Source organism: Tachyglossus aculeatus, chromosome 2 (assembly GCF_015852505.1).
Source record: "Tachyglossus aculeatus isolate mTacAcu1 chromosome 2, mTacAcu1.pri, whole genome shotgun sequence".
Lineage (NCBI taxonomy): Eukaryota > Metazoa > Chordata > Mammalia > Monotremata > Tachyglossidae > Tachyglossus > Tachyglossus aculeatus.
This window is the reverse complement of record NC_052067.1, coordinates 161,336,138-161,349,804: the sequence shown is the minus strand read 5'-3', so window position 1 is coordinate 161,349,804 and position 13,667 is coordinate 161,336,138. Positions and strand designations below refer to the sequence as shown.

At 43.1% G+C, this 13,667-nt stretch overlaps 1 protein-coding gene across 2 annotated transcripts in view; it reads left to right on the top strand.

Moving 5' to 3' along the window:
• TAFA2 (TAFA chemokine like family member 2) overlaps nucleotides 1-13,667 on the top strand; it is a 526,830-nt gene that overhangs the window by 467,664 nt on the left and 45,499 nt on the right. The gene's annotated exons all lie outside the window — the stretch shown is intronic.

Below are 13,667 nucleotides of genomic sequence, written 5' to 3'. Positions count from 1 at the left end.
AGGCCTCCTGGAGGAGGTGAGCTCTCAGTAGGGCCTTGAAGGGAGGAAGAGAGCTAGCTTGGCGGATGAATGTGAGGAGGGAGGGCATTCCAGGCCCGGGGGAGGACGTGGGCCGGGAGTCAATGGAGGGACAGGAGAGAACGAGGTACGGTGAGGAGATTAGTGGCAGAGGAGCGGAGGGTGCGGGGTGGGCTGAGAAGGAGAGAAGGGAGGTGAGGTAGGAGGGGGCGAGGTGATGGACAGCCTTGAAGCCAAGGGTGAGGAGTTTCTGCCTGATGCGCAGATTGATTGGTAGCCACTGGAGATTTTTTCCCTTCAAAGCCCTACTGAGAGCTCACCTCCTCCAGGAGGCCTTCCCACACTGAGCCCCCTTTCTCCTCTCCTCCTTCTCATCCCCCCCCACCTCCTTCCCCTTCCCACAGCACCTGTATATATGTTTGTACATAATTTTTACTCTATTTTACTTGTACATATTTAATATTCTATTTATTTCATTTTGTTAATATGTTTTGTTTTGGTGTCTGTCTCCCCCTTCTAGACTGTGAGCCCGCTGTTGGGTAGGGACCGTCTCTATATGTTGCCAACTTGTACTTCCCAAGCACTTAGTACAGTGCTCTGTGCACAGTAAGTGCTCAATAAATGCAAATGAAAGCATGAATGAACGAAAGTGCTGCCCAGGGAGTAAAGCTCAACACAGGGACAATAAATCACTCAATCACCTCATCAGTCATATTTACTTAATGGGTTCCTCACCCTGCTACTCTCCTACTACGAAGCTGTATGGCCTAGTAGCAAGAGTACAGGCTTGGGAGCCAGAGGAATTGGGTTCTAATCCTGACTCCGCCTCTTGTCTGCTATATGACCCTGGGCAATTCACTGCTCTAGGCCTCAGTTACCTCATCTGTAAAATGGGGACAAAGACTGTCGGTCCCATGTGGAACAGGAACTCTGTCCAATTACCTTGTATCTACCCTAGTGCTTAGAACAGTGCTTGACACATAGTAAGTGCTTAACAAATGACATTATTATTAGTAGTGGTATATCCCAGCCCATACACCTCACTCCTCTAATGCCAATTTTCTCCCTGTACCTAGATCTTGTGTATCTCTCCACCGACCTTCAGCCTCAGGCCTGTAATGCCCTCCTTCTTCATATCTGAAAGAAAATTACACTCTCTACCTTCAAGGCCTTACTGAAGGCGCATCTCTTCCAAGAAGCCTTCCCTGACTATGTCCTCATTTCCTCTTCTCCCACTCCGTTCTGGCTTCCTTGATTTGGTCCCTGTATTCATCTCCTGCCTCAGCCACACAGCACTTACATACAGATCTTAGTACAAGAGCTTAGTACAAGCGCTTAGTACAGTGCTCTGCACATAGTAAGCGCTCAATAAATATGATTGATGATGATCTGTAATTTATGTAGTTATATTAATGTCTGTCTTCCCCTGTATACTGAAGCTCATTGTGGGCAAGAAATGTGTCTGTTATATTGTATTCTCTCTAGCTCTAATAATATGATTGACTGACTATGCAGAGCACTGTACTAAACACTTGGGAGAGTAGACTACCACAGAGTTAGCAAACCTGTTCCTTGCCTACAAGAAGCTTAGAGTTTGAAGGGACGTCATGGATGCCTGGGAGCTCAGCTGAATGGAGATGTGCATGCTCTCTCAGTCAATCAATCAGTGAATCAATCATATTCAATGAGTCCTTACTGTGTGCAGAGCACTGTACTAAGCGTATGGATGCCTGTTTACTTTTTTTGATGTCTGTCTCCCCGCTTCTAGATTGTGAGCCCACTGTGGGCAGGGATTGTCTCTATTTGGTGCTGAATTGTACGTTCCAAGCACATAGTACAGTGCTCTGCACTCAGTAAGTGCTCAATAAATAGGATTGAATGAATGAATGAATGAATGAACAATGAACAGAAACATTCTCTGACTACAGTGAGAGAGTTGGAATTAGAACTCGGGTCCTCTGACTCCTAAGCCCATGCTCTATCCACTAAGCTGTGCTACTTCCATATCTGAAGAATGTATCTGGAAGGAAAGAAATGCCGTGTAGGAAGAATGGGTATGGGCTCTCAGCAGCGTGGCTCAGTGGAAAGAGCCTGGGATTTGGAGTCAGAGGTCATGGGTTCAAAGCCTGACTCTGCCAGTTGTCAGCTGTGTGACTTTGGGCAAGTCACTTAATTTCTCTGTGCCTCAGTTACCTCATCTGTAAAATGGGGATGAAGACTGTGAGCCCCCCTTGGGACAACCTGATCACCTTGTAACCTCCTGCTTAGAACAGTGCTTTGCACACAGTAAGCACATAATGAATGCCATCATCATCATTATATACTCTTTTGTTTCATTCAATAAATTTAAATTACATTTGCTTTCTAAGGAAAGAAAGTGAGAAATTGGCTTTCTGGAAAAGTTTTCAGCATATTTTTCCTTTCAGAATGGTTTAGAGCAACCTAAATCCACTAACTAGCTTGCTTTTCAAATGCCTGTTGGTGCATCTGGGTGATGCTTTATTTCAGCTAAGAAGGTGTAATACAGAGTCTCCAGAGAGTCAGTCAAGCTTTGTAAAACTATTAAATAGAAGTGTTCAAAGACAAACAAAATTTCAAAATCAATGAGACAAATCAGAATACAAATAAGAACTGAAATCTAATGGAGAGAAAACTAAGCAAGAGCAAATTCTCAACCTGATGGCAACTTTACTTTCATGTGTATCTGGAGCTTTTTTTATCATCTCACGTCAACCCAATTAAGTGCAATTTAAAAGTATATTAAATGATATATTTTATAAAAATTGGTAAGACTTGGAATGACAGTTGTGGGTCTTATATATGTGCTATGCTGATTTTATTCTTTGCCTCTTTATAGGCAGTGGGATAATTTAAATGAAGGAGGATATTGGAAAGTATGAAAAAAAGGCATGAGGAGCAGCTTGGCTCAGGGGAAAGATCCCAGGCTTGAGAGTCAGAGGTCATGGGTTCAAATCCTGGCTCCACTACTTGTCAGCTGTGTGACTTTGGGCAAGTCATTTCACTTCTCTATGCCTCAGTTCCCTCATCTGTAAAATGGGGATTAAGACTGTGAGCCCACCGCGGGACAACTTGATCACCTTGTACCCTCCCCAGTGCTTCGAACAGTGTTTTGCACATAGTAAGTGCTTAATAAATGCAATTATTATTATTATTATCATTATTATGAGGAGAGTTGGAGCAGAAGTTTCTTGTGGGTAGCATCTCCACCAACTCTGTTTTATTTTTCTCTTCCAAGCACTTAGTACAGTGCTTTTCACACAGTAGGTGCTCAATAAATACCATTGATTTATTAGTTTTATTCATGATATTAGTTATGCGCTTACTATGTGCCATGCACTGTACTGAGCACTGGGGTTGATTCAAGATAAACAATTTGGGCACAGTTTGTATTCCACCTCGGGCTCACAGTCTTAATTCCCAAATTATAGATGAGGAAACCAAGGCACAGAGAATTGAAATGAACTGCCCAAGATCACAGAGCAGAGAAGTGTCAGAGCCAGGATTAGAACCCAGATTTTTCTGACTCCCGGGCACAGGTTCTTTTCACTAGGCCAAGCTGCTTCTCTAATGTATATGTACATAAATATCATTTATAAAATATAAATATATATGATATACATATAATACATACAATATAATTGTATGGGGGAGGAGGAGGCTCAGTCTCGTCATATTCAGATGTGGCTAGCGATGTCCCCAATATGTCTGATGATTAATAATAATGGCATTTATTAAGTGCTTACTATGTGCAAAGCACTGTTCTAAGCACTGGGGAGGTTACAAGGTGATCAGGTTGTCCCACGGGGGGCTCACAGTCTTAATCCCCATTTTACAGATGAGATAACTGAGGCCCAGAGAAGTGAAGTGACTTTCCTAAAGTCACACAGCTGACAATTGGCGGAGCCGGGATTTGAACCCCTGACCTCTGACTCCAAAGCCCGGACTCTTTCCACTGAGCCATGCTGCTTCCCATAGCACTTGAGTTTGAGAACTGAGAAACAGAGAAGTTAAGTGACTTGCCCAAGGTCACAGCAAGCAATTGGCAGGGCTGGGATTAGAACCCAGGTCCTCCCTCCCTCCCAGGCCCCTGTTCTTTCCACTAGGCATGATGCTCCCAAACTTTCAGTGTTGGGGCTACCTTGAGCCCTGCTCCGTCTACTGGCCCAAGAACTTGGCAAGATCCTAGGCCCTCGGGAGTATACAATAAAAGCAGAAGACACCATCGTTGCCCAAATAGATATAAACAATTGCAGAACGATTGCAGATGGAGAGCGGAGCGTTCTGGGGGAGCTGTGTCCATGGTGTCGCTATGGGTCGAAAACGACTCGATGACATAAGACAAGACTAGAAGAGTTAGAAGGATTCGACGGGCAAAAATTGGAGAAGAGATGGAGATAGTCCAAGCAAGGGGAAACATTTGAGCAAAGGGCTGGAGGTGGGAAAGTCAAGAACGAAAGACCTTTACAGAAAATCTGCTTGAGAGGAACAAAGAACAGAGTGGAATCAGAGATGATTCCCTTTGATGTCTCCAGCCAATGTGCTTCAGGCTGCTTACTGCTTGGACTACTTTAGTAAGTCGGCAAAATAAGTAGCATTTAAAGAAGGATATGTGGTGAGAGATACAGTAAAAGCCATGTCCAATGGTGTGATTTATAGAAATTGAGAAATGACAGATACTCAGAGATAAAAAAAAATGGTGGATACATTATAATTTGAAAATAGCCTTCCATTCAAGGGGGCTATCTTATCTCCAAAGTTTTCTTGCTTTTGTAAATTATGGTATATTGAAAAATATGATAGATCACAATTTATATGGCCTAATCAGTAAATTAATATTAACTGAAATGTTTTCTCTTTGTAGACATTGTTAATTGACAGTTTACTTACCCTCCTGAGTCTCACTTCCTTTTGGTAAAGAAGGATGTGGCTGTTCCAAAAGGCTTAAGGCATAACTTTTAACCTTATTGGTAATTGTGTTTCAGAATTTGTAAATCAAATTACAAATTTCTCTACAGATCAAATAAAGGAAAGAATGATGGTCTCATCTGGCTTGCTCTCCTTTTGCAGCTATTACTTAGAAGTTCATTGACCGTGTTGGCATATAAGCTCCTCCTTTGGACTGTAAGCTTGTCCTCTAGACTGTAAACTCATTGTGGGCAGGGAATGTGTCTACCACCTCCATTATACTGTACTGACCCAAGCGTTTAGTATAGTGCTCTGCACGCAGTAAGTGCTCAATAAATACAATTGATTGATCCATTGACTAGCATGGGGCAAAGCTAACCCAGAATTGAAACCCAAATTTCCTTAGCAACTCAAAAATGTTCTGCTGCTTTAATGCTCTAACTGAAAGAGGATTGGCCAACAGAGAAATACCTAAGAATGGCTTGACTCCACTTGTTTGAGTCCAAGCAGAGTTGAAATCTTGATTATCTTGAAATCCTTAAGAAAGGACTGGCTCTGGAGTCTAACTGCTTCACTTATCTGCCACGAAACTAGGTGAGACAGGCTGAGGAGTGTTGAAAAGTCCCAAATGTCCTGTGATAGTGATTTGCCAATATTGATACAGTGTCAATCTAGTAGCAATAGCAATAACATTTATTGATCACCCACTTGGTGTGGTTCACTGTACAGAATAACAGTGACACAAAGTCCCTATTCAATCAATCAATATTATCTATTGAGCACTTACTATGTGCAGAGCACTGTATTAACCACATGGGTGAGTAATAATAATAATAATAATGATAGCATTTATTAAGTGCTTACTATGTGCAAAGCACTGTTCTAAGTGCTGGGGAGGTTATAAGGTGATCAGGTTGTCCCAAGGGGGGCTCACAGTCTTAATCCCCATTTTACAGATGAGGGAACTGAGGCCCAGAGAAGTGAAGTGACTTGCCCAGAGTCACACAGCTGACAAGTGGCGGAGCTGGGATTTGAACCCATGACCTCTGACTCCAAAGCCTGGGCTCTTTTCCACTGAGCCATGCTGCAGAATAAGAAGACACGTTCCCTTCCCATTATGAGCTTACAGTCTAGAAGTAAATGCTACTTACCCACAAAGACCTTATACTCTGCCTAATAATAATAATGATGGCATTTATTAAGCACTTACTATGTGCAAAGCACTGTTCTAAGCGCTGGGGAGGTTACAAGGTGATCAGGTTGTCCCACCGGGGGCTCGCAGTCTTTAATCCTCATTTTACATATGAGGGAACTGAGGCCCAGAGAAGTGAAGTGACTTGCCTGAAGTCACACAGCTGACAATTAGTGGAGCTGGGATTTGAACCCACGACCTCTGACTCCAAAACCGGTGCTCTTTCCACTGAGCCACGCTGGTTCTAATGATTTTCCTCTTGCGGAGAGGAGGGTGCGAACAGTGAGATTTGTATCCACTTGATAGATTCAAGTCCCCAGAAGCATTTTCCTCCAGGAAACCCTTGGTTCACCCCAGATACAGTGGGTGAGGACAGGGAGAGGCACAGTGAGTATAATGTTTTTAAAGGAGTGAAGTGCGCAGGCTTTGTTTCTAGGAGAGGAGTGAGGATTTCTTCCAGGAGGCCTTCTCTGACTAAGCCCCTCTTTTCTTCTTCTCCCACTCCCTTCTGCATCACTGCCCCCAGACCGTAAGCTCTTTGCGGACAGGGAATGTGTCTGTTTATTGTTATAGTGTTCTCTTCCAAGTGGTTAGTACAGTGCTCTGCACAGAGTAAGAGTTCAATAAATACTATCGAAGAATGAATGATAGGTAAGAGGGGGAGAGCTGTCTTGAATCAGATTAATAATAATAATAATAATGGCATTTATTAAGTGCTTACTATGTGCAAAGCACTGTTCTAAGCGCTGGGGAGGTTACAAAGTGATCAGGTTGTCCCACGTGGGGCTCACAGTCTTAATACAAATTTTACAGATGAGGGAACTGAGGCACAGAGAAGTGAAGTGAGTTGCCCAAAAGCACACAGCTGACAAGTGGTGGAGCTGGGATTCGAACCCATGACTTCTGACTCCAAAGCCCGGTCTCTTTTCCATTGAGCTACTCTGCTTCTCATTGTGAGGAGTTTCTGCTGTTGACCTTGCAGAAAGCAGCCTCAGTGGGATTCAACTGGGGTAGAAGAAGCGGTGCTGGTTTCAGAAGAAGGGTGCAGAGTTATAGCAAATGAGGATAAATTTGAGATGGACAAGGTCAGCCTGGCATCTGGCTTTCCACTAGCAGTGGTGAGCAGGATGAGCACGATAATGGAGGATGTGTACTCACTTGTACTTCGAAACAGAAGTAAGGTCAAAGGAAATGATATTTAACTTAACTTATCCATCTCTTACTACAGTCCAGACTGCCCGCCTTGCTCCTCCAGGGCCACCTTGATTAATGTGCTCCGATATCGTCTGTTTCGCTGCCGATCACTTTCTTACATCCTCCCTCTTGCCTGGAACTTCCTCCCCCTTCATATTTTTTATGGCATTTGTTAAGTGAATACTTTGTGCCAGTAGCCCTACTAACTGCCAGGGTAGGCCCAAATTAATTGGATTGGACACAGTCCCTGTCCCACAGTCTTAATTCCCATTTTACAGATGAGGTAACGGAGGCACAGAGAATTGAAGTGACTTGTCCAAGGTCACACAGAAGACAAGCGGTGGAGCCGGAATTAGAACCTGGGTCCTCTGACTCCCGGGCCCCGGTTCTTTCCAATAGGCCATGCTGCTTTTCTAAGTTGCTTTGCTGCTTCATAAGCAACCGTCCACCACTCTCCCCACCTTCAAAGCCTTATAAAGATCACATTTCTTTAGTAAGTTTACATCTCCTCTAAAAGACCTTCCCCAATTAATCCCTCTTTCCCATATTCCCTCTCCCTTCTGCATCATCTTGACTCTGTACACTTGGGGCATTTTGTATTTACCTCACCCTCCGTCATGTATTTATTTACAATAATGTCTGCATCCCCCTCTAGACCCTAAGCTCATTGTGGGCAGGGATCATGTTTACCAACTCTGATATACTTTACTCTTCCAAGCACTGTGTACAGAACTTACAGTAATCACTCAAAATATACCATTGATTGATTGATTATAATCCTAATTTTATAGAACTGCTTTGTTTGGAAAATAAAAATAAATCAGGCATGATGCCAATCAATTTGCTTCTGGGGAAAAAGGAAAATGTTGGAGGGCTGATGAAAGAAGCAATTCCAATGGAATAAATTAGACAAGGAAAAGGAAGGAAACTCATGTACTAGATATTTGGGAGAGACTAAAAGATTCAAAGTTGAGGAGATATTGATTGCTTTAGCTATATGATGAAAAGCACCTCTCTTTTTGCCACTTCACAACAGTGAAGGAACTGCTATTTGTATTTATGATTCAGCGTCTGTGAAAAAAAAATTGGTAGTAATTGGGAATATTGATGGATAAATTTGTTCCCTTTTCATTTAAATAATTTTGGATGAAGGATATGGGAGGAGGACCATGTACCATTCTAATGGATCATAAACTAATAATAAGAAGAAATATCACAACTATTATCATTTTTAATTAATTTTCATTTCTATGATTGCATTTGTTAAAACTTGCTGTGAGCTAAGCACTGTACTGAGCTTTGGGGTATATTCTAGATATACAGGTCAGACACAGTCCTGTCCCTCTTGGGGATCACAGTAGGATGGAGAAGGGGTATTCTCACTGTTTTTATAGATAAGGAAACTGAGGCACAGAGAAGTTAAGTGAATGAATGGCCCAAGTTCACGCAGCAGTAATTGGCAGAGTGGGATTAGAACTCAGGTCCTCCAACTCCCCAGCCAATGTTCCTTTCGCTAGGCCACACTGCTTCTCATCTCATCAAGCGCTTAGTATAGAGTAAGCATTCAATAAATACCTGATTGTTCGAACTGCCATGAAGCGCTCTCTGCCAAATTGCAAGAGCCTGGTATCTGAGGGCTCATTATATCATGTTTAGGGATTTGTTCAGAAACTTTCTGCAAGTAGCAGTCTATTCATTTTAGGTTCTTAAATTACTTATTTACTTATTTAATACTTACTAATCATCAGCCACATGCTGAGTAGTTTATATGAGTTGAACAGATTTTGCCTGCAAGGTATGTAATTTCTAAATAAGACGATAAAGCATCAAACAGGCATTCAAGGACACAAAGCAGGATGCCAGTGTTTGTGATTGTTTTCTCCATTGATCTGTATAAACGATGAGAAAACCACCAGCTCTGTTTTGGCCTTCTTGCTGAGTAGGGCTCAGAAGGAGACTTGATGTTATGGTAGGGGAAAAGAGTTCAAGGTCCTGTCCGATGTCCAGCAGGAACTTCTGATATAGTAATAATAATAATAATAATGACATTTATTAAGCACTTACTGTGTGCAAATCATTGTTCTAAGCACTAATATAGTTTAGGGGAGGTCTTAATGGCTTCTGACCAGATCATTTTTCTACAGAAATGTTGAGTCCATGTTTCCCCACTCCTCAAGATCCTCTAGTGGTTGCCCATTCACATCCCTGTCAAATAGAAACTTCTTACCATTTACCGTACTTCCCAAGTGCTTAGTACAGTGCTCTGCACACGGTAAGTGCTCAGTAAATACAATTGAATGAATGAATTTACTTTAAAGCACTCAATCCCCTTGTCTCCACCTACCATACCTCAGGCTGCAGACTTTACTCATCTAATGCTAACCTACTCACTGTACCTCGATCTCATCTATCTCACCACTGGCCTCTCACCCATGTCTTGCCTATGTCTTGCCTCTGGCCAGGAAGACCCTCCCTCCTCAAAGCAGGCAGGCAATTACTCTCCCTGTCTTCAAAGCCTTATCAAAGGCCCATCTCCTACAAGAGGCCTTCCCTGTCTAAGCTCCCCTTTCCTTTTTTCCCACTCCCTTCTGCATTACCCTGACTTGCTCCCTTTATTAATCAATCCATCAATAAATCAATCAAATTTATTGAGCGCTTACTGTGTGCAGAGCACTGTACTAAGCACTTGGGAAATACAAGATGGCAACATATAGAGACAGTCCCTACCCAACAGTGGGCTCACAGTCTAAAAGGGGGAGACAGAGAACAAAACCAAACATACTAACAAAATAAAATAAATAGATAAATAAATAGAATAAATAGAATAGATATGTAAACAAAATAAAATAAAATAGAATAGATATTAGCCACTCATCCCTCCCCAACCCAACAACACTTATGCACCTATCCACAATTTATTTATTTATATTAATGTCTGTCTCCACCTCTAGATTGTAAGCTTGCTGTGGGCAGGGAATGTGTCATTATATTGTTGTAGTCTTCCAAGAACTTAGTATGGTGTCCTGCACACAGTAAGCACTCGATAATTGATTGATGGATTGATTGATTGATAACCATGCAGGGAAACCTCTGCATCTCCCAGCACAGAAAAAGCATTGCTCATCTCTCAGAGAGTTGGGCTAAGTTGCCCACTAGGAAATATAATATCAAATCTCTTAACATCCCTAGATATCTATGATAATAATGTTCTGGGAGAAGCAGTGTGGTCTAGTGGAAAGATAATGGGACTGAGAGGCAGGCAACCTGGGTTTTAATCATGCATTTGCCACTTACCTAATGTGTGACCTTGGGCAAGTCATTTAATTTCTCTCTACCTTAGTTCCCTCATTTGCAAATTGGGGGATCATTACTTGTTCTCGCTCCTACTTAGTCTATGAGCCCCTTGTGGGATCTTGTATCTACCCAGTCCTTTGCACATAGTAAGTACTTAACAAATATGACTTTTATCTTCATTATGATTTGTATTTTTATACAGTTTTCATGCAAACTGCTGCCACTCCCAGATAATAGCGTAGAGAAGGCAGGGGCCAGAGCTCACTCCAAGACAGACACCTTTAATCCCACTCCTTCCCAGAAGGTCTCAACGGGTGGTCCCTGGGCCAGGCATTTAACATGGACCACTGACACCTGCAGGATCTTAACACATCTGTCCATTTACCCAATCAGACACAATCGCCTCCCCTTGGCCCTCATGTAGATGATCCCGCCAACACAAACCATCATTAGTCCTTGTGATCTTAATCATCTTCATCTGTTTCTTGACTGTTCTGCCATCGACCCCTTGTCCACGTCCTACCTTTGGCCTGCAATGCCTTTCCTCCTCAAATTCACCAAACAATCACACTTCCCCCTTTCAAAGCCCTACTGAAGGCTCACGTCCTCCAATAGGCCTTCCCAGACTAAGCCCTCTTTTTCCTCAGCTCCCTCTCCCAATTACCCCAGCTCACTCCTTTTGCTCTACCCCCCTCCTTGCCACAGCACTTGTGTACATATGTACATATCTATAATTCTATTTATTTATATTGATGCCTGTTTATTTGTTTTGATGTGCATATATCTACAATTCTATTTATTTATGTTGATGCTATTGATGCCAGTTTACTTGTTTTGATGTCTGTCTCCCCTCTTCTAGACTGTAAACCCATTGTGGCCAGGGATTATCTCTATTTATTGCTGAATTGTACTTTCCAAGTGCTTAGTACAGTGCTGTGCACAAAGTAAGTGCTCAATAAATGTGAATGAATGAATGAATTTATGGTTGTCAATGGATACAGCACAGGCCTGAGAGTCAGAAGTCATGGATTCTACTCCCGGCTCTGTGACATGTCTGCTGTGTGATCTTGATAAGTCGCTTCACTTCTCTGGGGCTCAGTTACCTCATCTGTAAAAATGGGAATTGAGACTGGGGGCCTCCCATGGGACAGGGACTGTGTCCAACTCGATTTGCTTGTAACCACCCCGGTGCTTAGTACAGTGCCTGGCACAGAGTAAGCGCTTACCAAATACCACAGTTATTGTCATTAATATTAATATTATTATCTCCATTCATGCGTGTTCATCACTCTTGGTCCCTCTTCCAAAATTCCCTCCGAAGCAAAATTCTGCAAGATCTTCTTGGTAACCTTGAAGCCAGCTTTTTGATCTCCACTTTGAGTCCTGCTGTACGATCTTGGAGTCACATGGCCCAGAGATTGGAGGTGGGCGACAATCCTCCAATACCATGGCATTGGGGAAACATGGGGCACTAGGGTCAATCCCACATTGTGATGGAGGGGACTCGGAGGTATCTTTTGGTGATGGCAGCGGCTCCAGTCGTTGTTGTGGATTCTGTTCTGGGAGAGGGGTTGGGAGACGCACCATGGCACCTCGGTGTTTGGGGTGGGGGTCTCTATGTGTGAGTGAAGGGGGGTGGTCCTGGGGGTCTCTATGTATCATCATCATCAATCGTATTTATTGAGCGCTTACTGTGTGCAGAGCACTGTACTAAGCGCTTGGGAAGTACAAGTTGGCAACATATAGAGACAGTCCCTACCCAACAGTGGGCTCACAGTCTAAAAGGGGGAGACAGAGAACAAAACCAAACATACTAACAAAATAAAATAAATATGTATGGGTGAAGGGGAGTAGTCCTTGGCCTCTGAAGCTTAACTGACAAAGGAACTGGACTCCAGGACTGGTGGCTGGGTGGGCATGGGAGAGGGGTGTGGGGATGGGGGATCCAGCCCACTGCTGAGATAGTTATCACGATGGTATTTGTTAAGCACTTACAAGGTGCCAGGCACTGTGCTAAGCACAGGAGTGGATACAAGCAAATCTAGTTGGACACACTCCCTGTCCCATGGGGGGCTTAAAGTCTCAATTCCCATTTTACAGATGAGGTAACTGAGGCCCAGAGAAATGAAATGAACTTGCCCAGGGTCACACAGCAGACAAGTGGTGGAGCCAGGACAAGAACCCATGACCTTCTGACTCCCATGCCCATGCTCTATCCACTGGGCCGTGCTCTCCATTTCAGTAGTAGCTCCTTGTGTGAAGCTTTGGGGTGCTCCATGGATGAGGAGGGTGAGGGGGATGAGGTTGGTTCCCTGGTGGAAGAATCAGGGAGAGCCTTCTATGTGCTGTAGAAGCATTGTGGCTCAGTGGAAGGGGCATGGGCTTTGGAGTCAGTGGTCATGGGTTCAAATCCCGGCTCCACCAATTGTCAGTCTTCTAGACTGTGAGCCCACTGTTGGGTAGGGACCGTCTCTATATGTTGCCAACTTGTACTTACCAAGTGCTTAGTACAGTGCTCTGCACACAGTAAGTGCTCAATAAATATGATTGATTGATTGATTGATTGTCAGCTGTGTGATTTGGGCAATCACTTAACTTCTCTGGGCCTCAGTTACCTCATCTGTAAAATGGGGATGAATACTGTGAGCCCCCTGTGGGACAACCTCATTGCCTTGTAGCCTCCCCAGCACTTAGAACAGTGCTTTGCACATAGTAAGCACTTAACAAATGCCATCATTATAATTACTATTATAAAGAAGATTACCTTAGAAGCCTGAGGGGGATCTTGCAGTAGCAGCAGCTCCACTGGTAATAATAATAATAACTTGTACTTCCCAAGCGCTTAGTACAGTGCTCTGCACACAGTAAGTGCTCAATAAATACTAATGAATGAATGAATGAATGAATGGTATTTGTTAAGCATTTACTATGTCCAAGCACAGTTCTAAGTGTTAGAGTAGATACAAAATAATCAGGTTGTCTCATGTAGGACTGATAGTCTCAATCCCTATTTTATAGATGAGTTAACTGAGGCACAGAGAAA